Genomic DNA, 27,913 nt, shown 5'->3' with positions numbered 1-27,913 from the left:
CGTTGCGCAATGGAGTTTCACATGGCTGCTATTTTGTTGTCGTGCCATGCCTTTGTTCTGTTAGTCTCCATTGTGAAATTTAGCCGGCCTGGTCCCGTGGTTAAATGCTCCGATGGATCCACTAACTGCATAGTTTCTGCTGCTTATGGTGTGTTTCCTGATCGTAGCACCTGCAGGGCTGCGCGGGTTGTGTATCCCTCTACCGAAGAGCATCTTGTCGCCTACGTTGCCGAGGCCGTTCAGAAGAACCAGAAGATGAGTGTTGTGACTCGCTACGCCCACAGCATTCCCAAACTTGTATGCCCTGCTGGAGACGCCGGTCTCATCATGATCAGCACTCCGCATCTAAACCACGTTGTTGCTGTGGACGAACACAGCATGAGCATGACGTTCGAAAGTGGCGTGACCCTTAAGGATCTCATTGATGCCGCTGCCAACGAAGGTCTTGCGTTACCTTATTCGCCATACTGGTTGGGTGTAACCGTAGGGGGAATGCTAGGCACTGGTGCTCATGGTAGTTCCCTCTTTGGCAAGGGCAGTGCTGTTCATGAATTTGTTGTGGGCATGAGATTAGTAGTCCCAGCTTCGGAAGACGAGGGATATGCTAAGGTTGTGACCCTCAATGAAGCAGATAAGGAGCTAAATGCGCTCAAAGTTTCTTTGGGGGTTCTCGGAGTCATTTGTCAGGTATGAATGATTTGCAATATTTGTAAAAAGGAATTTAATTTCTCAGCCTAGGTTTCTGTGATTCAAACGGCCTTGTTGTAATCCTTGGGATTGATTGCATTGAATAATTTTGGTAGAAATTTGGAATCATTAAGTGTTCCGAATATTTATGTAGTTAATTATTAAGATAATGATGATGAACCATATTATCTTTTTCTAAATATCTATCTAAGTTATTTAAGGTAATAATATTCAAAATTTTAATAATGCATTATACTAAACAGAGTATCTTAATAATGAATTATACTAAACTAGCAATTGCAGCACATGTTGCAATGGAAACGCCCTAAGGCTGTAGGATGTTATAAGAAATTTTAGAAACTAGATAAATATTGAAAAGAAAGTATTTAATTGGATCATCCATATGAAGTTTTCTTTGACTTCTTAATAGGAGAATATTTTTACAAAGTTACGAGAGATATAGCTAAGATTTTTATTAGTATTAAAATTGATGAGGAAAGCCATTATGGAGTAACTTACTATGTTTTTTACTTGATTACATCATTTGCTTGTATACTAAGTAATAATAAAGCTAAACCGAAATCATAAATATGGGCAAATGACTTTTGTGGCCCATGGTCTTAGAGCCTGTCAATTATATGTGATGAAGTTGTTAAAATCTTGAGGATTCTCTATTGTAATATTCCTAAATTGATTGTAGGGCTCACTTTGGCTAGTTTGGATTCTTTTAAGCCATGAGAAATAGAATATATATTATTCAATTTTCTCGTAAGGGATTCTAGGGTAAAATATGGTGTTCATGTATTTTTAATTGTTTTTGTGTTATCATGTATTATAAAATGTATTTATTTCTATCTCATTTTTTACGACAAGTGGTTTCAAAGCCAAGAGATTGTGGCTTGTAGAAGGAGATATGGTTGCAAATGACAACATGTTGAGGGTAAAACTAACATAGAGAAACCTGATTAGGATTTTATGTACATACATGAATATTGTATGAGAGGATAGAGGTCTAGTAGGGTGATAAGCAACTAAATATTTAGATATAGGAAATAGATCTTACAAACTAATAACACCTTACTAAGATTATTTGCAACCAAATAAAATAAAAAATAAAAAATTATTAGAATTATTCTTTCATTAATAATAAAACTAGCTGACTTGCTTCTAACGGACCTAGAGATCTGAGCGATGGCGAGCTCCCGCTCCAGGCCGCGGCCCTGATCTCCTTGAGCTTGCCCGAGCTTGGCAGCTCTGCTGCTGGGCTGCAGCACCCTGCTGCGGGCCCCCTCCGCCTGAGACCTCCTGCCCTCCCCTCATTCGAGCCTCCCGCCCTGACCATCTTGATCGCGTTTGGCAGCTCTGCAGCTGTCGGCAGCCTCTTGCTGCTTCCCTTTGCTTAGGGCCTCCTGCCCTCTCCTCATCCGGATCTTCTCGCCAGTCGTTAGAGCGCCCCTGCGTGGCTCAATGGATCCACCCTCTCAAGAGCAGGCTGAACTGGAGAAAGCCTTTGCATCTCTTATCCCAGAGAATATTACGGAAAGGATTCGGCCTTCAGCCTCAAAGTTTGTCAAGAAGCTTGATGAAATCCCGGAAGTCTCCCTTCCCCCAGCACTTCTAAGGAGAGCTGATGTGGCCCTGGCTGAATGCGGCCTGGTTGGCCAGTTCACGGGGTTATGGCCTTCCCCTCGTACGGTTCAGCGTTGGGTTGAAAGAAACTGGAATGCTATGGTCCAGGGAAAAATCGCAATAAGGTTTTGTGGAAGGGGATTCTTTACCTTCCTTTTTGAAACAGCGGAGGATCGTAACCTCATCTTCAGAAACGGACCCTATTTCATGGATACCAGAGGCCTTTATCTCAACTGCTGGACCCCTGACTTTGACCCAGAAATGGACGTTCCCAATGCAGTTCCTGTCTGGGTACGCCTCCCGCATCTTCCGCTTCACTGTTGGGGTGATGAATCGGTTCGGGCCATTGGAAACGCAGTAGGGAAATACGTGGACAGATCGGAGCCAAAGGAGAATATGCATGCATGCGCAAGGATTTGTGTAGAAGTGGATTTGGGAAAAGGCTTACCAGAGGCAATCAAACTCAAAGTGGATCAGTGGACGCACATTCAGCAGGTGGACTACGAGCAGCTCCCTTTCAAGTGTAAGGTATGTCATGAGTATGGTCATTTTGCTAATAGGTGCACTAAATCCAGATCAGAAGATAATAGCAATAACGAAACCCCCGAGGAAGCATGGGAAATAGTCAGGAAAAAAAAGAAGTCAAACCCTCCCCCTGAATTAGCAGAGCCCTCCTCTGAAACCCCAATCCTCTCCACTCACCCTTCAAGCTCGGGCCCTCCCATCCCCACATCCTCCAATCCCTTTGAATCCCTAGCTTCAGAGGAACCCTCATCCCCCCCTCCATCTCCCAAGGGCCCCAGAACCTCCCCCTCTTCTCCCCTCCAGGTCTCCCCACCTCAAACAGTGGAAAGGATCCTAACGAGAAATAAAACAAAGGAAAACATAGCAGCCACGGATCCACCAAGAAAAGTAGGAAGAAAGTCAAACAAGGAAATAAGAGATGAGAATGCTGCTAAAGAAATGGCTACAGGGACTCAGCAACCAATGGACACATACCTGGACAGGAACAAAGGAAGTGGTGAGAAGATGAAGGAGAAAAGTGGGATCCACAATAAATCAGGTAAATGATGATTTTGGTCTCTTGGAACTGTAGGGGGATGGGCTCCTCCCTGAAAGCAAATGCAGTCCGAGACCTTATTAGAGCAGAACAACCAGACTTCCTCCTACTCCAGGAGACCAAAATCAGCGAACAAGAATTCCAAAACAGCCTGATAAGAAATAGAAAGTACGAAGGAATAGCCATGAGTGCAATAGGAGCCTCAGGAGGTATAGGAGTAATATGGAACAAAAGTAACTGGAATCTCATAGATAACAAAAAAAACAGATGGTGGATTAGAATAGATATGCAAAGCACAGATATGAAGAAGGAATACACAATCTATAACGTGTATGCCCCCCCACACTTCAGAGACAAAGCTACTTGTTGGGAATCTTTGACTGCAGATATTGAGACTACCCAAGGGAGGAATATCTTTCTAGGAGGAGACCTGAACTTAATCAGGAATGCAGAGGAGAAGCTAGGAGGGAAGTTTTTCATTGACCCATATAGAGAAAAACTGGAGGATATCATACAAACTTACAATTTCATAGACATTCCTCCCCAAAATGGCTGTTATACATGGTCAAATTAAAGGACAGGCAGGAATAATATCAAAGAAAGACTTGATAGAATCCTCGTTCAGGAGCGAACAGCTGCCAACTTTCCGAGGATTCGCAGCACAATCATTCAGGGATTCATTTCTGATCACAAACCCGTGGCGCTGTATTTAGACAAAGAGGAAGACTTGGGCCCGCTGCCATTCAAATACAACAAAGTCTGGGATTCCAGCGAGGATTTCAAAGCCATGATAAAAGAAATCTGGAGAACAGAGATAACAGGCTCCCTGCACTTCGTTTGGGAAACGAAGATCAAATTGCTGAGGGTTGCCATAAAAAATTGGGCGAGGAATCACGTGAAGGAGGAAAGGAAGGAAAAAAACGATCTGCAAATGAAACTAGAGCAATGGAATCAGGAAAAAGAGGCAGTCCAAGAAACGGAAGAAGACCAAAGGAAAGAAGGTGAGATGTATAAAGCACTGTACAATCAGCACCGTAAAGAAGAGGAAGAGCTAAGACAAAAGTCAAGATGTCTCTGGCTCAATTCTGGGGATAAAAACACCTCGTTCTTCCATAACTGTCTCAAAGTAAGGAGAGCTGGAAATAACATTGAAAGGATAATGTTTGAAGGGAAAGAGCTAACGGATAAAGGGGAAATCAAGGAGGCTGCCTCAAAACACTTTCAATCTCTACTCACAGTTGATCCCCACTATCAAGAAAATACAGATTTCGCCAACATCATTGAGAGAAAGGTCTCAGAAGCCCAAAACTGTGAACTGGACAAAGAAATCTCAATAGAGGAGGTTGAGTGGTCAATCAATAGTATGCCTCTTGACAAAGCACCCGGGCCGGATGGCTTCACGGTGAGCTTCTACAAAACACACTGGGACATCATCAAGAAAGACTACATAAGAATGGTGAGAAATTTCCACTCAAAAAGTAAAATGGGCAGCAGTATCAAATCTTCGCATCTAGCACTAATCCCAAAAGAGCCCAACCCTCAATCATTTGACAGGTTCAGACCTATTTCATTATGCAATGTCTCATACAAAATCATCACAAAGATTCTGGCAAATAGGCTGAAAAAAATCCTTCCCTCACTCATCTCGGATAACCAAGGAGGATTTCTCCCCAAGAGACACATAACAGATAATGTAATTCTGGTTCAGGAGGCGATACACAGCAGCGTTGCTAGAAATGAGAAGGGTATGATAATCAAGCTGGATATGGCGAACACCTTTGACAGGGTAAACCACACATTTCTGAGGACGGTGCTTGCAAACTTCGGGGTTTCAGAGCATTTCATCAGCACGATTATGGAATGTGTTTCCCACAACTGGACAGCTCCTTTAATCAACGGTATGCCATGCAGCGCCTTCAAGAGCACAAGAGGCTTGAGGCAAGGTTGTCCTCTTTCCCCCTTCCTCTATATCATCATGGCAGAGACATTAAGTTTGCACTTGGAAAACAAGCGAAAGTTAAAGGAAATAACAGGAGTGGACATCATCCGAGGAGCCAAGGGGATCAACCACTCCTTATTTGCAGATGACACCCTTTTAATCGGTAGTGCCTCAAGCCTCATGGCCAGGAGATTCAAGGCCATCCTGGACCTCTTCCTTCAAGCCTCGGGGGGCAAATTAAACAACAACAAATGCATGATTTACACCTGGAATGTTCCAAGATACATAACCCAAAGGATCTCTATAATCATGGAAATCCCAGCTCAATCAAACTGGTCTCACTTTATGTATTTAGGACTGCCTCTGGCCAAAGAGACAATCAAAAACGAAGTTTGGGTCAAGCTAATTGAGAAGCTGAGAGGGAAACTACAAAGCTGGGGGATGTATTGGCTTAACCTGGCGGGCAGAACAATCCTCATCAAAGCAATCCTTTCAGCCCTCCCTATCTACCAATTTGCCATTACCCTCGCACCATCAAGCATTCACAAGCATATGGAGCTGATCTTAAGAAGCTTCCTCTGGAAGGGAGGAAAGCAAGACACAAAAAAATTCAGTTTAGTAAAATGGGAAAAGGTCATCCTCCCCATAGAAAATGGTGGACTAGGAATTAGAATTCCCAGGCTGGCAAATATGGCAATGGGCTTCAAACTAACCTGGAGAATCTTAAAAGAAAAGGGATCCTGGTGGGCAGAGGTACTCAAAAAGAAATATCTGAGTGGGAGCAACAGCAACATCCTCTCTGATGTAATCACAGAGAGGCAATGTACCCCTGTTTGGAAATTGATCAAAAAAACCTTACCCCTTCTCAAGTCTCACATCTCTAAAGTCCCAGGTAATGGGAAACATATCAGCATATGAAGGGATAGAATCATGGGTTCGGAAGCCAAGGAAAAGTCCTTCAATTTGAGGCCACTGCAGCTGTGGATGTCAGAAGTGAATCTTAAAACCCTTTTTGACATCTCACTTTGGGATCAAAACAGCTGGAAAGGATGGAAAACTATGCACCTACCTAAAGATTTAGAAGACCTATGGAACGAACTTAAGCTATCTCTTACAGGGGCAGCCCCTACAAGCAGAATGAGAGATGACAGTTATGCTTGGGATCCAACTGGAGGCAATTACACAGTCAAGGAAGGCTACAAGGCGCTTCAAAATCTAGCAGCACCCAACAATTGGCAATTCTACAAAACAGCTTGGAAAATTGAAAGTCTTCGGAAGATCAAATTTTTTAATTGGACCTTGCTTCATGGAAAAATCCTAACAGCAGAAAATCTAAGGAGAAAGGGTATTCAGGGTCCTTCAATTTGTTTTATGTGCAGGAAGGCGGAGGAAAACATCAACCATCTCTTCATTGAGTGTCCGGTAGCAAAGTCCTGCTGGGAACTCATAACTAGCCCTCTAGATATAGGAGATCTACCCAATCAGACTTCTCTCCTTCAGAAAAGTTGGGGGAAACTCTTCCCTTATGCAAGCAAGAACATGATCCTCGCCAAGAGATTATGGACCAGCATCCCTTCAAACCTCTGCTGGCAATTATGGTTAGCCAGGAACGAAAGTATATTCAAAAACAAAAAACCTAGTATAACAAGTATTTTGGCTAAAACAACTGCACTCATAACAGAGACTATTGAAGCTAATGGGATCCCTCATGCTGACCCGGTTTACACAGAAGAGAGGGTGAAGGAATGGGTCCGAAGATTCAACCATAAGCCAAAAACAAAAAGCAAATCAATAAATGGAACAGGGCAGAATGAATGGAAACTCAGAGGGACAAAGGAGGAAATCAATAGTTGGATCCAAAATCAAAAGAGGTCCACGCTTCACTTCGATGGGGCTTCAAAAAACAACCCAGGCAGAGCTAGAGCAGGGGGAATAATTAGAGATCCTCAAGGGAAAACAATCGTCACTTATGAGTGGAGTTTGGGTACCATGTCGAACAATAAGGCTGAAGCATACAGCCTCCTATTGGGGACCTCCATTGCCCTGAAGCTGGGCATTCATGATCTCTTAGTGTTAGGGGACTCTACAATTCTTATAGCAGCCATGAATACTGGGAAAGACTTCAATCAAATTGCTTTAAACAGAATCAAAGGAAGAATAGCGGATCAGACCAGGGGCATCAACAAAGTGACCTTTAAGCACGTCCTAAGAAGCAACAATAGGGAAGCGGACGAGCTGGCCAACAAGGCCACGGGAAGATCCACGGGTAAGGTAAAGGAAAACAACGAGTTCTATGACAAAGATATTCCATAGTCAGCACGCCATCCCCTTGCATCAGATTATCAGTCACCTTAGGCATCCGCTTCAATACTGCTGGACTGCGCACATCCGATCCTCTTCAAACCATATCCTTCTCGACTGTCGAAGTTGGGGATACAGGACAGCGTATCGCTCTCCGGATTCGAGGAATGCAGGAAAAGGTAGGAACTCATCATGGTACACCACTGACAAAAACAGAGGGCGTGATCACGCCCATGCTGGCTTCAGGCTCCAAGGACCGGTAAAGATCAACTCAAAAGATCTCACGACAGTCAAGAACAGATTCACCACTCCTCGTTACAAATGTGAGCAAGCCCGCTTCGCTCTTATAAATCACAGCGAGTCTCTCAGCGCTACCACATCTCATTGCAATCTGAGACAGAGGCGAAGGGCTCTTAGGAGGCGGGGACAACAGACAGAAGGCCTCTCTCAAGACCGCAAGATCAGTATCTGGGTTAAAGGAAACACCGAGCCCCTCTCGGTAGGCAGCAAATATCAGACTCCCTCTGCTTACACTGCCCTCTCTAATCTCAAGCAACATTCGAAGGCACCCTGCCCGCTGCTCAGGGTAACCAACTCTCTTTATTTTTGTGCTTTTATTAGTGCTAATAGTTTGGTTTATGTTCTCAGCTGTGCCCTCACACAGCATCTGAGCCTCCCGTCACATATTCCTCCGAACAAGCAGCCCTGTAGCATCACCCTCACGCCCTCCATAACTCCAGACACTCCTCGAGGCACTGCTGAACCTGATCCATACAGGATGGCTGAGCAGCACAATCAGCCTGCCAATCAGTCTCAGCCTAGAAGCTCTATGGGCAATATTTTTAACAACAAGGAGTGTAACATGTGTAAAGCACATGTAGTCATGATCAATGCCCTGAACAAGCAGGTGAAGGAGCTGACTGAGGATTACCACGCTGATAGAAACTCCAAACGCAAAAAACTGGAGAAAAGGAAGAAAGAGATCGAAGATTTAAAGGACCGTTGCATACATATGGAAGCTGCCATAGACCATCTTCGTTCCCTCACCGAAAGCCAGCAGGCTGAAGCCTCAACTAGAGTAAGCAGGAGGGAACACCTCCCGGATGATTCGGTCACCCAACACTCTCCTTAATACTTATGCACTGTAAATTTAGTTGGCTAGGAGGCTCGTTCGTCAGGCAATATAGCCGATGGCTTTTAGTTTTATGTTTAATCAAGAGAAGCTTTGAGGATTATGGGTCTGCGCACCCACTTTTGAACCTCAGCTCTCAGAGCTTTCCCTTTTTTGTACTAGATTTCTGAATTGCTGTTTTATAATATACAAGTAGACGACTCTGTTAAAAAAAAAAATAATAATAATAAAACTAGCTATTCAATTATACAAATTTCCTTCTATAATGATATAAAAATAATCTAATTATTTTATTACTCTTAAAGTTAAAAGAATTGACTAAATAAACAAAAATATATAGTTCAAAAACCAAATCCATATTAAAATCATTTATAAAATTGCACCACAAATACCAAAGGGCTAAAACTCTTAATATGTATAATTTAAAAACCAAATTCATATATACATATTAAAAACCAAATTCATATTAAAAACATTTATAGAATTGCAATACAGATACCAAAAGGTCAGATGTCTTACTATAGAAATCTCTTATAGCCAAAATGAGAAACAATGTGCACTATGGATTCCAACAATCTAATATGAAATTCTTTTAAATATTTTAGAAAAAATAATAAAAAAAATTGAAAAGAAAAAATAATAAATAGCAATGTGCATTATAATTTATATAAATAATAAATAATAAATAACAATATGTAATAGAATTTATTACAATTTAATTTAGAAATTTCTTAGAAATGAACTAAAAAAAACAATACCGAACAATAATAAAAATATTTGAAAAGAAAAAATAATAAATAACCATGTGCATTATAATTTATTACATTTAATTTAGAAATGTCTAAATTAAATTTCTTAGACGAACAACTACGAATATTCGAAAGAACAAATAATATAAATCTGACAAAAAAAAAAGAACGAATCTCTGAATTTTATGTTTAAACTACTCTTTACATGATTTTTAAAATTGATTTTTACCCATTCTATTTGATTTGTGAAAATAATTGTGATTTGTGTCATTGGTTAAAATCATTAAAAGATTAATCATAATATAGTGTTAATACTCATTAAAGTTGATGAGTGAATTTGATTACCATGGAATAGAAAGTAGGCCCCTCTCTTTAAAGTTGTCAATGTCCTTAAGACAGAACAAATTTGGTTGGATCCTTAGACTTCTCAATGAAGAAAGCTCCCCAAAACTACCAGGGAGCATTTTCAACCCCGTACTTTTCAAATCAAGCTTTCGCAACAGTAATGCCATTTGTGATCTGCAGCCTTAGATTATAATATCTTTGACAAACCTATTTCCCTTCTTCTATTTGCTGGCTTTTTTGAAAGTTTCTATAATGTGCCTTTCAATAGGTAGTGGAATTCAAACCAAGTCCTCAACATATAAGTTGTCACATGAGCAGAAATGGAAGTTCGGTGATTTTTCAAGGGGGTGAATCCATAAAAATGAATACACAGGCAAAAGTTATAATTATAGTTGACCACCATTGGGACTTTATAGTTTTTTATTACGAAGTACTCTGTGTTTCTGCAGACTCTTAGTGGCTCTATACAGTCTCTTCTGAGATTGATTGAAACTTGGGAACAAACTCCTCTCATTTCCCTTGGGACCATGTCAAAGGTTTAGGAAATGTTTGCACAGTGGATAGTACTCTCACAAGATTCCCCTGCCATTACCCTTGTCATGTCTGAGACCTCACCGCTGGCTTCTAATATATGTATTTTTCTTGGCCTGTAGTTCCTTCCCTGCAGAACTCCAGTATTAATGGCAATATCATTTGAAATGATCATGTGGTTATAGAAACGGGAATGTGGAACCTTGGGAAATTAGGGATCCAAGTTGAGAAACATGATAGCTACAATAAGGGCATCTCAGCAATTCAAATATGATGCTGGAAGTTATGCTCTGAACTTTGATGATGGGTGCTATAAGGAACTGCATGAGCATTACTTGGCCTGCAAATATCACGCCTTAACCCTGGGAAATTAGGGAGCCAAGTTGAGAAACATGATAGCTACAACAAGGCCATCTCAGTGATTCAAATATGATGCTAGAAGCTATGCTCTGAACTTTGATGATGGGTGCTAGCAAGAACTGCATGAGCATTTTTTAGCTTGCAAATATCATGCAGATGCAGTGCACCCAGTAGTACTTGACACATGCAAACCCAACTCTTAGGTTTGAACGTACTGTGAAATAACAGTTGGTGAATGTCTGAGACAAAATAGAAATGCGTTTGGATTATTTTGCAGAGTCTTGGATTAGTTTATCCCTGGTATTTGAATTTCATTACTTGTTGAAAAGGGACAAAGCACATCCAAATCCGAAGGCGATGAAATTCACTATTATATTGTTATCTATTTCCAATTTAGTAATCTACTCCCTTGCCTTAATGTCATGACCAACTATGACATCATATCCTCATTAATCGTCATGAATAATTCATTACTCAAGTTTTCAACTCTCCATAAGGGATTGGTAGATTACATTAAACTAGATATCATCACCCTTATATGCCAAACAAATTCCATCCCTTTGGGTGTGGAAGTTCCAAGAATGCATGGCGTCCCACTAGAAGAGGCCATGAAATTGACCTTGGATTGAATTAAATCTGTTAGTATAACTTTTTTTTACAACTACGCCAACCACTATAACCATACAACAACATTAACTATACAACAACTATATCTATATGCATATAATTAATATGATTTTTAGGGAGCAGCTTGTAAGCAGAGGTTGTCAAGAGCTCAAGAGCTAATGAAGCTTAGCTTCATAATGAGAGGAATTTCCCAATCTAGTATGTTAAAATTAGTTTATATTGTCTCACCACTTTTCTCAAACTTACGTTCCTATTTTCAGAGGAGTATGGTATGGAATTGAACTTTTTGCTAAGAAAATGTCATCATGCCCACACTATTTTGTTATAAATGTGGGACGAAATGAATGTTGTTTGGGAGTAATAGATTTTGGTTATCAGAGATTGGGACTGCTTCTCTCTTTCATTGTATTTAGAAATGCCTTTATTAAAGGAGTGGTGGGGAATCTGATCAATGTTGTAGTTGTTGATTGCATACTTGTTTGCATGGTTGGCATGGATTTCTAATATTGCCTTGGCACAATTTGAGGTCGGTGAAGCTGAAGTTGTAAAAGCAGCAAGTAGCAATATTCCTGATGTAGGAATTGCTTGGGTAGGAAATATAACAATTTTTGTTATAAGCCTGTTAAGAGGTAGTTTTGATCTGGAGATTGGTGCCAGAGATGTTCTGTCTACCAATAGAGGTCCTGAGCTGAAGGAAATTAATGGGTTTGGACTGACCACATGTACAAGGAAATCTGAAGATGAAAAGGAATATGGTAATGTTGTTGTTATAATGTTGTCAGGTCACATGCCTAGTTCCTCTATGAAGCAATTCATGAAGTATATCCACCATTCCCATGGTGTGGATTCCATATGCTTGAATTTCCTTCCTTTAGAGTCTGCACCAGTCCATGCAGAGGTTTTCTTCTGTCAATACATTGCATTCCGGACAATCTCTGTTGCAGAGGAGCAGAGATGTCAATGCATTGCATTCCGGATAGTAGAAGAGATTACAACCATGCTTTCTCTTTGGATGCCTCATACATTAAAAAGACTATCATTCCTGGTGCTTATTGCCATGTTCAAATTTCCTCACAAATGGCTGCCATGGGTATAAACAGGACCTGTTGCATGTCACGGACAATTGGGAAGAATCCCTTGCTGCATTCTCTGAAATGCTTCATCATATTTCCTCGGTATCGGAAGAAAACAGTTTCATCTACATTCTAGTGCGTCTAGTGGGCAGTGATGACTGGACCAAGCAAACACATCAAGCACCAATTCATAATGAAAATGCAAGTGGAAATCCCTATACTAACTACTATCTAGATGCTCCTGAAATGACAAGCATTGTGAAAACAAAGACACTAAAGCATATTGAAGCTACATCCAAAGGTCTAACTGGTGAATTAGTGGACATCACGAGTATCTCCAACATTGACATGTTTTCTGGTTTGAATATCCCAACTGCCAAAGTGCAGAATAATGCACATCAAACTTCAGGTCATAGTGAAAATGTTAGTGAGTAAGAGGATCAATGGACAAAGATTTTATGGCTTGGATCACCAAGTTAGTGATATAATTAATAGGATTTTTAGGGAGCCATTTGTAAGTAGAAGTTGCCAAGAGCTCATGAAGCTTAGCTACATAATTGGAGGAATTTCACAATCTAGTATGTTAAAATTAGTTTATATTGTCTCATCACTTTGCTCAAACTTAAGTTCTTGTTTTCACACGAGTATGGTATGGAATTTAACTTTTTGTTAAGAAAATGCCATCACACCCTCACTATTTTGTTATAAATGTGGGATGGCATGAACATTGTTTGGGAGTGATATATTTTAGCTATCAGAGATTAGGATTGCTTCTCTCTTTCATTGTATTTAGAAATGGATTTATTGAAGAAGTGGCAGGAAATCTGATCCATGTTGCAGCTGTTGATTACATACTTGGTTCCATGGTTGGCACACTATCTGCTATTGCCTTGGCACAATTTGAGGTTGGCGAAGCTGAAGTTGTAAAAGCAAGTAGCAATATTCCTGATGTAGGACTTGCTTGGGTAGGAAATTTAGAAATTTTTGTTACAAGTCTGTTAAGAGGTAGGCTCGATCTGGAGATTAGTGCCAGAAATGTTTTGGTTACAAATAGAGGTCCTAAGATGAAGGAAATTAATGGTTTTGGACTGACCACATGTACAAGGAAATATAAAGATGAAAAGGAATATGGAAATGATGTTGTTGTAATGTTCTGACGTCACACGCCCAGTTCCTCTATGAAGCAATTCATCAAGTATATCTAGCACTCCCATGGTGTGGATTCCATAGGCCTGAATTTCCTTCCTTTAGGGTCTGCACCATTCCATGTAGAGGTTTGGTTATGTCAATGCATTGCATTCTGGACAGTCTCTGTTGCAGAGGAATAGAGATGTCAATGCATTGCATTCCAGACTATAGAATAGATCACAACCACGCTTGCTCTTCGGATCCCAAGTACATTAAAAAGACTCTAATTCCTGGTGCCTATTTCCATGTTCAAATTTCCTAACAAATGGCTGCCATGGGTATAAATAGGACCTGTTGCATGTCACCAAGAATGAGGCAGAATCCCCTACCACAGCCTTTGAAATGCTTCATCATATATCTTCGATATCAGAAGAAGACATTTGCATTTGCATTCCTGTGCATCCAACGGGCAGTGATGATTGGACCAAGCAAAGTAAAAACTACCAAAGAATCAGTGTTGCAAGGGGAGTCTATCAGTTCTATAAATTTATGGAGGGATTGTTTTCGCCTTAGGAGTTGTGGGAATGATCTAATGAAATTCGTGGTATATAGTACATGCAATTCAATCCTAGTCTAGGCTCCATAGAGCAAACTAGGAGCATTGATCTATGCCAAACAAGTGGTAGGAAAATTGATTTAGAGAACATCACAAGTAGCTCCAACATCAATGCAATTGTATGTCTGCTAGTTAATTTTGCAGATTCTTTATTTTTGTTTTCCTTTTCTAGGTCATGCTTAAAAATTTTTCCCTTCAACAAAACAATATGTTTAAAAAAAATGATATCCTGGATTTATGATTAAAATAATTTCTTATGATGCAAAAGCATCCTAGATTTATTGTGAAGCTATTTACTTATGATGCAAGAAAGTAGTAGAAGGTGGAGAAAATGGCCATCACATCCTAATTAGAACCTGAAGTGGAACCTAAAATTCCAATAGGGCCTCCATAATCTTTAGTAAGATCTCAAATGCATTGGAAGGATAGGGAATGGAGATCGCGCTACATGAAGAAATGGTGACGGCTAGGGTTCTGCCCTAGCCCCCTTGCAGGCCAAACCCATCCGTGATCCAGCTTCTCATGGCCGGATTAACCTCATCAAGCTTTGATTCTAGGCATTCGTCCTCGAGGATGGTCGATCAGATCCTTTCAACCTCCCCTCACAACTCTGACATTTGTATTTTGCAGCTCATTTCGTTTCAGCTGTCTTCCCCCCCTGGTGCATCTCAGTCCTCCGTGACAACGATGGATACCCTCCTGGAGTTGATCTGCACAAATGAACTTTAGAATTGTGAAAACCTTAGTTAAAAGAGGAGGCTATTTTCTTAGGAAAACCAATACATAGTTCAATGTTCAAAATATTCAAGATATCCCTTTTCAAATGTCTCCATGTTCAACATTCTATGTATATACAAATACTAACTGCTACAACATTCAAAAAATACAAACTATCAAAATTGTATATCTAAAGCCATATAGAAAGCATATAATGGGCCAGAGTATCCATGTGCACCGAGAAAAAATGAAGAACCCATTGGACCTCTTGTTCAGTAGACATACATTCCCATCAAGTCTATCCATCCATATGCACACATATCATAAACAAATCCATTTTTATGGCTAGAAGGAAGTGGCAGTGGAACACACCAGTTATAATTATAGCTCACCACCATTGTGACTTTACAATTTTTTATTACAAAGTACTCCGTGTTTCTGCAGACTCTTAGTGGCTCTATACAGTCTCTTCTGAGATTGATTGCATTCTAGTGTGTTTAGTGGGAAGTGATGACTGGACCAAGCAAACACATCAAGCAACAATTCATAATGAAAATGCAAGTGGAAATACCTATACTAACTACTATCTAGATGCTCCTGAAATGACAAGCATTGTGAAAACAAAGACACTAAAGCATACTGACCCTACATCTAAAGGTCTAACTAGTGAATTAGCTAACACCACGAGTATCTCCAACATTGACATGTTTTCTGGTTTGAATATCCCAACTTCCAAAGTGCAGAATAATGCACTTCAAGCTTCAAGTCATAGTGAAAATGTTAGTGAGTAAGAGGATCAGTGACAAAGATTTTATGGCTTGGATCACCAAGTTAGTGATATAATTAATAGGATTTTTAGGGAGCCGTTTGTAAGCAGAAGTTGCCAAGAGCTTAAGAAGCTTAGCTACATAATCGGAGGAATTTCACAATCTAGTATGTTAAAATTAGTTTATAGTATCTCATCACTTTGCTCAAACCTAAGTTCTTGTTTTCACACAAGTATGGTATGGAATTTAACTTTTTGTTAATAAAATATCATCACGCGCTCACTATTTTGTTATAAATGTGGGACGGCATGAACATTTTTTGGGAGTGATATATTTTAGCTATCAGAGATTAGGACTGCTTCTCTCTTTCATTGTATTTAGAAGTGGCTTTACTGAAGAAGTGTCAGGGAATCTAATCCATGTTGCAGCTGTTGATCACATACTTGGTTCCATGGTTGGCATGCTATCTGTTATTTCCTTGGCACAATTTGAGGTCGGCGAAGCTAAAGTTGTAAAAACAAGTAGCAATATTCTTGATGTAGGACTTGCTTGGGTAGGAAATTTAGAAATTTTTGTTACTAGCCTGTTAAGAGGTAGGCCCGATTTGGAGATTAGTGCGAGAAATGTTCTGGCTATAAATAGAGGTCCTAAGATGAAGGAAATTAATGGTTTTGGATTGACCACATGTACAAGGAAATCTGAAGATGAAAAGGAATATGGAAATGATGTTGTTGTAATGTTGTGAGGTCACACACCCAGTTCCTCTATGAAGCAATTCATGAAGTATATCTGGCATTCCGATGGTGTGGATTCCATAGGCCTGAATTTCCTTCCTTTAGGTCTGCACCATTCCATGTAGAGGTTTGCTTATGTCAATGCATTGCATTTCGGACAATCTCTATTGCAGAGGAATAGAGATGTGAATGCATTGCATTCTAGACTATATAAGAGATCACAACCACGCTTGCTCTTCTGATGCCTAGTACATTAAAAAGACTCTAATTACTGGTGCCCATTGCCATGTTCAAATTTCCTAACAAATGGCTGCCATGGGTATAAATGTGACTGGTTGCATGTCAGCGAGAATGAGGCAGAATCCCCTACCGCAGCCTTTGAAATGCTTCATCATATATCTTCGATATCAGAAGAAAATAGTTGCATCTGCATTCCTGTGCGTCCAACAGGCAGTGATGATTGGACCAAGCAAAGTAAAAACTACCAAAGAATCAATGTTACAAGTGGAGGCTATCAGTTCTATAAATTTATGGAGGGATTTTTTTCGCCTTAGGAGTTGTGGAAATGATCTAATGAAATTTGTGGTATATAGTACATGGAATTCAATTCCTAGTCTAGGCTCCATAGAACAAACTGGGACCACTGATCTATGCCAAATAGGTGGCAGGAAAATTGATTTAGAGAACATCACAAGTAGCTCCAACATCAATGTGATTGTATGTCTGCTAGTTAATTTTACAGATTCTTTATTTTTGTTTTCCTTTTCTAGGTCATGCTTCAAAAAATTTCCCTGCAACAAAACCATATGTTTAAAAAAAAATGATATCCTGGATTTATGATTAAAATAATTTCTTATGATGCAAAAGCATCCTAGATTTATTGTGAAATTATTTAGTTATGATGCAAGAAAGTAGTAGAAGGTGGAGAAAAGGGCCATCACATCCTAATTAGAGCCTGGAGTGGAACCTAAAATTCCAATAGGGCCTCCATAATCTTTAGTAAGAACTCGAATGCATTGGAAGGATAGGGAATGGAGCTCGCGTTGCATGAAGAAATGGCGATGGCTAGGGTTCTCCCCTAGCCCCCATGCAGGCCAAACCCATCTGTGATCCAACTTCTCATGGCCGGCTTAACCTCATCAAGCTTCGATTCTAGGCATTCGTCCTCAGGAATGGTCGATCAAATCCTTTCGACCTCCCCTCACAACTTTGACATTTGTATTTTGCAGCTCATTTCATTTCAGCTGTCTTCCTCCCCTAGTGCATCTGAGTCCTCTGTGATGGCGATGGCTACCCTCTTGGAGTTGATCTGCACAAATGAAATTCATAATTGTGAAAACCTTAGTTAAAAGAGGAGGCTATTTTATTAGGAAAACCAGTTCATAGTTCGATGTTCAAAATATTCAAGATATCCCTTTTCAAATGTCTCCATGTTCAACATTCTATGTATATACAAATACTATCTGCTACAACATTCAACAAATACAAACTATCAAAACTGTATATCTAAAGCCATATAGAAAACATATAATGGGCCAGAGTATCCATGTGCACCGAGCAAAAACAGAGAATCCATGGGACCTCTTGTTCAGTAGACATACATTCCCATCAAGTCTATCCATCCATATGCACCCATATCATAAACAAATCCATTTTTATGGCCAGAAGGAAATGGCAGTGGAACACACCAGTTATAATTATAGCTGACCACCATTGGGACTTTACATTTTTTTATTACGAAGTACTCTGTGTTTCTGCAGACTCTTAGTGGCTCTATACAGTCTCTTCTGAGATTGATTGAAACTTGGGAACAAACTCACCTGATTGCCCTTGGGACCATGTCAAAGGTTTAGGAAATGTCTGCACAGGGGATAGTACTCTCACAAGATTCCCCTGCCATTACCCTTGTCATGTCTGAGACCTCACCGCTGGCTTCTAATATATGTATTTTTCTTGGCCCATAGTTCCTTCCCTACAGAACTCCAGTATTAATGGCAATATCATTTGAAATGCTCATGTGGTTATAGCAAAGGGAATGTGGAACCCTGGGAAATTAGGGATCCAAGTTGAGAAACATGATAGCTACAACAAGGCCATCTCAGGGATTCAAATATGATGCTGGAAGCTATGATCTGCAGTTTGATGATGGGTGCTGGAAGGAACTGCATGAACATTACTTGGACTGCAAATATCATGCCTTAACCTTGGGAAATTGGGGAGCTAAGTTGAGAAACATGATAGATACAACAAGGCCATCTCAGGGATTCAAATATGATGCTGGAAGCTATGCTCTGAGCTTTGATGATGGGTGCTGGCAAGAACTGCATGAGCATTGTTTGGTGGCTGGCCTGCAAATATCATGCCTATGCAGTGCACCCAGTAGTACTTGACACATGCAAACCCAACTCTTAGGTTTAAACGTACTGTGAAATAACAGTTGGTGGATGTCTGAGACAAAATAGCAATGGGTTTGGATTATTTTGTAGAGTCTTGGATTAGTTTCTCCCTGCTATTTGAATTTGATTACTTGTTGAAAAGGGACAAAGCACATCCAAATCCGAAGGGGATGAAATTCATTGTTATACTGTTATCTATTTCCACTTTAGTAATCTACTTCCTTTCCTTACTGTCATGACCAAATACGACATCATATCCTCATTAATTGTCATGAATAATTCATTACTCAAGTTGTCAACTTTCCATAAGGGATTGGTAGATTGCATTAAACTAGATATCATCACCCTTATATGCCAAACCAATTCCATCCCTTTGGATGTGGAATTTCCAAGAATGCATGTCATCCCACAAGAAGAGGCCATCAAATTGACCTTGGGTTGAATTAAATCTGTTAGTACAATTTTTTTTACAACTACACCAGCCACTATAACCATACAACAACATTAACCATAGAGCAACTATATCTATATGCATATAATTAATATGATTTTTAGGGAGTAGCTTGTAAGCAGAGGTTGCCAAGAGCTCAAGAGCTCATGAAGTTTAGCTTCATAATGAGAGGAATTTCACAATCTAGTATGTTAAGATTAGTTTATACTGTCTCACCACTTTTCTCAAACTTATGTTCCTATTTTTAGAGGAGTATGGTATGGAATTGAACTTTTTGCTAAGAAAATGTCGTCATGCCTACACTATTTTGTTATAAATGTGGGACGAAATGAATGTTGTCTAGGAGTAATAGATTTTGGTTATCATAAATTGGGACTGCTTCTCTCTTTCATTGTATTTAGAAATGCCTTTATTGAAGGAGTGGTGGGGAATCTGATCCATGTTGTAGTTGTTGATTGCATACTTGGTTGCATGGTTGGCATGGCTATCCACTATTTCCTTGGCACAATTTGAGGTCGGTGAAGCTGAAGTTGTAAAAGCAACAAGTAGCAATATTCCTGATGTAGGAATTGCTTGGGTAGGAAATATAGCAATTTTTGTTGCAAGCCTGTTAAGAGGTAGGTTTGATCTGGAGATTGGTGCCAGAGATGTTCTGCCTACCAATAGAGGTCCTGAGCTGAAGGAAATTAATGGGTTTGGACTGACCACATGTACAAGGAAATCTGAAGATGAAAAGGAATATGGTAATGTTGTTGTTATAATGTTGTCAGGTCACATGCCCAGTTCCTCTATGAAGCAATTCATGAAGTATATCCACCATTCTCATGGTGTTGATTCCATATGCTTGAATTTCCTTCCTTTAGGGTTTGCACCAGTCCATGCAGAGGTTTTCTGATGTCAATGCATTGCATTCCGGACAGTCTCTGTTGTAGAGGAGCATAGATGTCAATGCATTGCATTCTGGATGGTAGAAGAGATCACAACCATGCTTTCTCTTCAGATGCCTCGTACATTAAAAAGACTATCATTCCTGCTGCCTATTGCCATACTCAAATTTTCTAACAAATGGCTTCCATGGGTATAAACAGGCCCTGTTGCATGTCACTGAGAATGGGGAAGAATCCCTTGCTACATTCCGTGAAATGCTTCATCATATTTCTTCGATATCGAAAGAAAACAATTTCATCTGCATTCTAGTGCATCCAGTGGGTAGTGATGATTGGACCAAGCAAACACATCAAGCCCCAATTCATAATGAAAATGCAAGTGGAAATCCCTATACTAACTACTATCTAGATGCTCCTGAAACGACAAGCATTGTGAAAACAAAGACACTAAAGCATACTCAAGCTGCATCCAAAGGTCTAACTGGTGAATTAGTGGGCATCACGAGTATCTCCATCATTGACATATTTTCTGGTTTGAATATCCCAACTGCTAAAGTGTAGAATAATGCACATCAAACTCCAGGTCATAGTGAAAATGTTAGTGAGTAAGTGGATCAATGGACAAAGATTTATGGCTTGGATCACCAAGTTAGTGATATAATTAATAGTATTTTTAGGGAGCCGATTGTAAGCGGAAGTTGCCAAGAGCTCATGAAGCTTAGCTACATAATCGGAGGAATTTCACAATCTAGTATGTTAAAATTAGTTTATACTCTCTCATCACTTTTCTCAAACTTAAGTTCTCGTTTTCACACGAGTATGATATGGAATTTAACTTTTTGTTAAGAAAATGCCATCATGCCCTCACTATTTTGTTATAAATGTGCGATGGCATGAACATTGTTTGGGAGTGATAGATTTTAGCTATAAGAGATTAGGACTACTTCTCTCTTTCATTATATTTAGAAATGGCTTTATTGAAGAAGTGGCAAGGAATCTGATCCATGTTGCAGCTGTTGATCGCATACTTGCTTCCATGGTTGGCACACTATCTGCTATTGCCTTGACACAATTTGAGGTCAACGAAGCTGAAGTTGTAAAAGCAAGTAGCAATATTCTAGATGTAAGACTTGCTTGGGTAGGAAATTTAGAAATTTTTGTTACAAGTTTGTTAAGAGGTAGGCTCGATCTGGAGATTAGTGCCAAAAATGTTCTGGCTACAAATAGAGGTCCTGAGATGAAGGAAATTAATGGTTTTGGACTGACCACATGTACAAGGAAATCTGAAGATGAAAAGGAATATGGAAATGATGTTGTTGTAATGTTGTGAGGTCACATGCCTAGTTCCTCTATGAAGCAATTCATGAAGTATATCTAGAATTCCCATGGTGTGGATTCCACAGGCCTAAATTTCCTTCCTTTAGGGTTTGCACCATTCCATGTAGAGGTTTTCTTATGTCAATGCATTTCATTCCGAACAGTCTTTGTTGCAAAGGAATAGAGATGTCAATGCATTGCATTCGAGACTATAGAAGAGATCACAACCATGCTTGCTCTTCGGATGCCTAGTACATTAAAAAGACTCTAATTCCTGGTGCCTATTGCCATGTTCAAATTTCCTAACAAATGGTTTCCATGGGTATAAATAGCACCTGTTGCATGTCACCGAGAATGAGGCGAAATCCCATACCGCAACCTTTGCAATGCTTCATCATATATCTTCGACATTAGAAGAAAACAATTGCATCTGCATTCCTGTGCATCTAGCAGGTAGTGATGATTGGACCAAGCAAAGTAAAAACTACCAAAGAATCAGTGTTGCAGGTGGAGGCTATCAGTTCTATAAATTTATGGAGGGATTGTTTTCGCCTTAGGAGTTGTGGGAATGATCTAATGAAATTCGTGGTATATAGTACATGCAATTCAACTCCTTGTCTGGTTCCATACAATAAATTGGGACCACTGATCTATGCCAAACAGCTGGTAGGAAACTTGATTTAGAGAACATCACAAGTAGCTCCAACATCAACGCGATTGTATGTCTGCTAGTTAATTTTACAGATTCTTTATTTTTGTTTTCCTTTTCTGGGTCATGCTTAAAAATTTTCCTTGTAACAAAACCATGTGTTTAAAAAAAATATGATATCCTGGATTTATGATTAAAATAATTTCTTATGATGCAAAAGCATCCTAGATTTATTGTGAAACTATTTACTTATGATGCAAGAAAGTAGTAGAAGGTGGAGAAAAGGGCCATCGCATCCTAATTAGAACCTGGAGTGGAACCTAAAATTCCAATAGGGCCTCCATAATCTTTAGCAAGAACTCAAATGCATTTGAAGGATATGGAATGGAGCTCGTGCTACATGAAGACATCGCGATGGCTAGGGTTCTGCCCTAGCCCCCGTGCAGGCCAAACCCATCCGTGATCCAACTTCTCATGGCTGGCTTAACCTCATCAAGCTTCGATTCTAGGCATTCGTCCTCGAGGATGGTCGATCAGATCCTTTCGACCTCCCCTCACAACTCTGACATTTGTATTTTGTAGCTCATTTTGTTTCAGTTGTCTTCCTCCCCTGGTGCATCTGAGTCCTCCGTGATAGCGATGGCTACCCTCCTGGAGTTGATCTGCACAAATGAACTTTAGAATGGTGAAAACCTTAGTTAAAAGAGGAGGCTATTTTCTTAGGAAAACCAGTACATAGTTCGATGTTCAAAATATTCAAGATATCCCTTTTCAAATGTCTCCATGTTCAGCACTCTATGTATATACAAATACTAACTGCTACAACATTCAACAGATACAAACTATCAAAACTGTATATCTAAAACCATATAGAAAGCATATAATGGGCCAGAGTATCCATGTGCACCGAGCAAAAACAGAGAATCCATGGGACCTCTTGTTCAGTAGACATACATTCCCATCAAGTCTATCCATCCATACGCACCCATATCATAAACAAATCCATTTTTATGGCCAGAAGGAAATGGCAATGGAACACACTTATGAGCAACCTGAAACATTAAAAGCCCTAACGTTAAAACCCTAAAATTTATTGGTCAAAACCATAAAGGTCAAGAACGAAAGCCTTATAAGCCTTTGCAGAACCCAAATGGAGGTAACCACTAACTTGGTGGCGTTTTGCCTCCTCAGAGCCTTTCCTCCAGTGGAGTTACGAGCGCCATGGAGCCAAACTAAAACTTCGAATAAAGATTCGAAGAAACAACCAGGTCTGAAAAAATTCGACATATCCATCAAAATCAAGTATGTGAGAGGCGAGCATGGCATTCCCTGTAACTTCTTGCTTCATTCACGACAGAAAACACTGCCTGCAATTCCAATGAAGGGTACTTTGTAAGAAACAGGTTCTTCGACAGCTCTTCCTGGCCAAGATGATGAGTTGCAACTCGATGAGTTCATTAACCATGGTAATGGCACGGGAAGATGCATGCCCAACATGTACCCCAATGCCCACGCCTCAAAACTCGATTATGTCACGTTTGGGAAAGACAGCAAGGTTTTGGCATGTTCAATCAACTGGGTGAAAGATGAACCGAATTTGACATGTTAAATCAACGGCTGGAAACACTCCAATCGTCTAATGATTCATCAGACGAAGGGGAGAGATGACACGAGGGCAGGGAGGGGAATTCATTTCAGAGGGAACGCCTTACGACGTAATAATTTCAATTAGTTGATTCCAAACTTAGACCAAAATTATTCAATATGATGAATTATAAAATTATATGAAAGAATTTTATTAATTATTGTGTATTGATTATGAACATTTTATGATTTTATGGGCGTTGTCTAAAGAGGGCCAATCTTTATTATGATTTTATGGACATTGTTTAAGGAGATCACAATCTTATTTTGATAGTGAATTTTTTTTTAGAATCTGGTGAGAACTTTTTGAAAAAATCTTATTGTATAAGTGTTTGAATCATGACGCTAAAAATAGATTCAACACCCTAAAAAATACTGAAATGTCCAATAATATATAAGTGTTTGAATCATGGTGAAAATAGATTCAACACCCTAAAAACACTGAAATACACAAAATCATTATACTTGACACTTCCAAAAATTTCAAGTAGAATTTCCATTTTTTCCTGAGAAAAATTATAGCGTTTTGCCGATCAATGATTTGATTGAGATCGTTTTTGCGGTTCACTGATTTGATTGAGATGAGAGATTATAGCAAGGCTGATTATGGTGTTTTCTCTTACCAATTCGTTGTATGGATCAATGATTTGATTGATAGAAGAGATTATAACAAGGTTGAGTATTTATTTTCATCAATATTAGGAATCTTTAGGTTTTTCTCTGTGCTGCGCAGGTCACCCTCCAATTGCAACCGATGTTCAAGCGATCCATCGCGTACGTTGAGCAAGATGACTTCGATCTCGAGAACAGGATAGCGCATTTTGGCCTGGAGCACGAATTCGAAGAAGTTACGTGGCATCCTGCTCAGCAAAAGGTCGTCTATAGAGTGGACGATCGAGTGCCTGTTAATACATCCGGCAATGGAGTAAACGATTTCATAGGGTTTCGCCCTACTTTTTCTTCTCTGCTAGCCACTGCCAGGATAGCAGGTAACAGAATCTAACCTGCATGCCCACCCACATTGATGCACGTATTGATATTTATATCATCTAACCTGCATGCCGACCCACATTGATGCACGTATTGATATTTATATCATCTAAGGTTGAGTTTATCAAATTTGATGTTCTTGATTTCTATTAATTCATTAATGTTTGAATTTGCAGAGGAGGTCGAACAAAGCCATAATAGCACTCACAGCGTGTGTGCTGTTGCCGCCGTTCAAGTTAATTCCATTATGGAAGTGGGTACAGGACTGAAGAACAATGATCTTCTGTTTCAGGGATATCCAATGATTGGGTACCAGAATAACATGCAAGCTGCAGGATCTTGTCTCAGAAGCCCCGAGGACGGACTAGAGACAGCGTGCGCATGGGATCCTAGAATCAAAGGTTTGTGCAAAATCGGACAATTTCTTTCTGACGTAAAGAAGATTAGGGAAATAGTTCCGAAGAGTCTGTGTGCGGTTGAACTATACAATGGTTTTCTGATACGATATGTAAAAGCTTCAAGTGCTTATCAAGAGGATTCAGTTGACATTGAAATGACTTACTATCGAGCCAACGATCCGAACACTCCCAGGCTGGATGAAGATGTGTTGGAGGAAATTGAGCAAATGGCTCTCATGAAATATGGAGGTTTGCCTCAGTGGGGAAAGAACAGGAACATTGCATTTGATGGGGTCATAAAAAATACAGCAAATACGAGGCCTTTCTGGCAGCCAAAACCAAATACGATCCTCAGGGACTCTTTTCCAATGAGTGGACGGATGGTGTTCTGGGAATAGGAGAGGCGGGAGAGATCATAAAGAAGGATGGATGTGCTCTGGAAGGACTGTGCGTGTGCTCAGAAGATGCGCAGTGTGCTCCTGAAAAAGGCAACTTCTGCAAACCTGGGAGGGTGTACACAGAAGCACGTGTTTGCAGACAAGAAGAACATAATATTGGTACAGTCTCAGTATCGTATAAGTTCATATGGCCTCTACTTACTAAGTTGATATCGTATTCTGCTGTTGTCTTTGCTTCAGGTGTCTGGTTTTATTGGTATGTTTTAAAAGAGTAGTTTAGCGCTCACAATTTCGCCCAATGGAAAATTTGGTGGAAATTTAGCGGGTCACCATTGTGGTTAAATTTTAAGATTCTGAATGTATGGATAGTGGTAAATCAATTTATATTATAAAAAAAATTATTCAAACGCTCAACAAGCTGATACTTTAAAATTTTCTTGACCCGATTTAATCTCGGGAAAAAATTTCTACCCAATCCAAATTATTGTTGAAGATAATGGAGAATATCCTAGAATAGGTGGAGTTAGTTCACGTAGCCTCAGGATAGGAATTAGTTTCTATTTCTTAGGATGCTTTTCTAACATCCCTAAAACCATGTATTCTATTTAATGTGTAATGTTGATGAACAATGTACAATGTTCTGTAGAGCCAGACTCTCTTGATTCAGACTCTCTTTTTTAGAGCTGACCAGTGGGTTTTATTTCTTAATACAAACATCGTTATTTTTATCATGGTATCAGAACGTCAGGGCTAAGGAACCTGTACGCTCGCTGGTGGGTGGTTCTTTGAACCGAAATTGTCGCAGGTTTTGAGTAGATAGCCGCGACAGTAGCACTACTACACTTTTATTTTCGATCGTCACAATTTTTTCAGTGTATTTCTGCGACGATTGCGACTAGTCTCAGAATTTCTGCGACAGTGGCGACTAGTCTTAGAAAATTGGTGTATTTATGCGACGATCGTGTAAATCAAAGAAATTGCATGAGGGAGCCAAGAACAAGGTTGTAGCTGTCAGAGACGCTGAGTGGGGAAGCCAAGAACAAGGTTGTAGCTGACAACAAGAGGTTGTCTGGAGGCTGAGAAGGAAGCCACGGTGATCTGCACGTGTGTTGCGAGATCAAACAACAATGATCTGTCTCTGTCACAGATCTGGGGTAAAGTTAACATCTTTTGCCTGTCGATTTTCTTTTTTTCTAAATCGCCAAGATGAATAACAAAATTTTTTAAGCATGCATGAACGAGCATAACAAGCTCGATGGTTCCAATTATGCAAATTGGAATTCTAAGATGCAGACTCTGCTAGAAGCGTAGAGTGCTTGGAAGATTGTGGATGGGGATGAGCTGAGGCCCGCGGCAGGGTCAACAACAGTGCCAGATTGGGAGAAACGAGAAAGCGGAGCAAGGACAATGTTAAAGATGTCAGTGAAAGACTCATTATACCGTACATCAGAGAAGGTAATTCAGCTAACGAGACCTGGGGAATTCTGAAGGAATTATAAGAGATCAGAAATTCAAATTGTCTTTTGTTCCTCAAGAGTAAAATTCTGTCCATGAAGATGGAGGAGAATGAAATGATTGCTTCATTTGTAGCAAGGATCAAGGATCTGAAAACCAAATTATCAGATATTGGTCATACAATGGACGATACAGATCTTGTGACCATTACAATGAATGGTGTCATTGATGATTATCAGATGTTCATCACAGGGATTAATGCCAGAGAAAAGATCCCACATTTTGAAGAGCTAATAGGTATACTAATGCAAGAAGAAGAGAAGAGATTGACTCTGAAGCCCTGGAGTGCCGATCTTGCATTGGTGGCAAGGAAGAACTTCTACAAAGGGAAAGGAGGTCCACAAGAGGAAAATGGAACAAATTCACAGAAACAGCCAAATCTGACCCAAGGTATGCACCCCAATAAAAACTACTGTGAAACTAAATGTTTTTATTGCTGAAAATTCGGTCATATTGCCAGGGAATGTAGGAAAAAGAAGTATCATGAAGAACAACAGAAGCCAAAGAGACATGCAGGTCTTCTCGTGAATGGTGATCAGGTGTAGAATTTAAGGTTGTTCATGGTAGATCGTGATGAAAATTTTGATGCAGACATCTAGTATGTAGATTTAGGAGTGTCAACACACATGACAGGGAACAAGCACTGGCTAGAGGATTTTAAAGAGATCAACGAAGGCACACAGATTTACCTAGGTGATGAGAGAAGTCATCAAATCAAAGGATGTGGGAAAGTTCTTGTCATTCTACCTGATGGTAATATCAAATAAATTTATAATGTAATGTACGTGCCTGGCATAACAAAGAACTTGATTTCCATATCTATGATTACAGATCAAGATTTGAAAGTTGAATTTTTAAAATCTAACTGTTACA

General features: G+C 39.8%; 1 pseudogene; it reads left to right on the top strand.

The window, feature by feature from the left end:
- The first annotated feature begins 101 nt into the window (after nt 1–101).
- Nucleotides 102–25,800, top strand: LOC149214157 (L-gulonolactone oxidase 5 pseudogene; annotated as a pseudogene).
- The last annotated feature ends 2,113 nt before the right edge of the window (nt 25,801–27,913 follow it).

This window comes from Pinus tabuliformis, chromosome 1_1, assembly GCF_031772625.1.
Source record: "Pinus tabuliformis cultivar Carrire ecotype Pingquan chromosome 1_1, CPIR1, whole genome shotgun sequence".
Classification (NCBI taxonomy): Eukaryota; Viridiplantae; Streptophyta; class Pinopsida; order Pinales; family Pinaceae; genus Pinus; species Pinus tabuliformis.
This window is presented reverse-complemented; position numbering and strand designations above follow the sequence as displayed.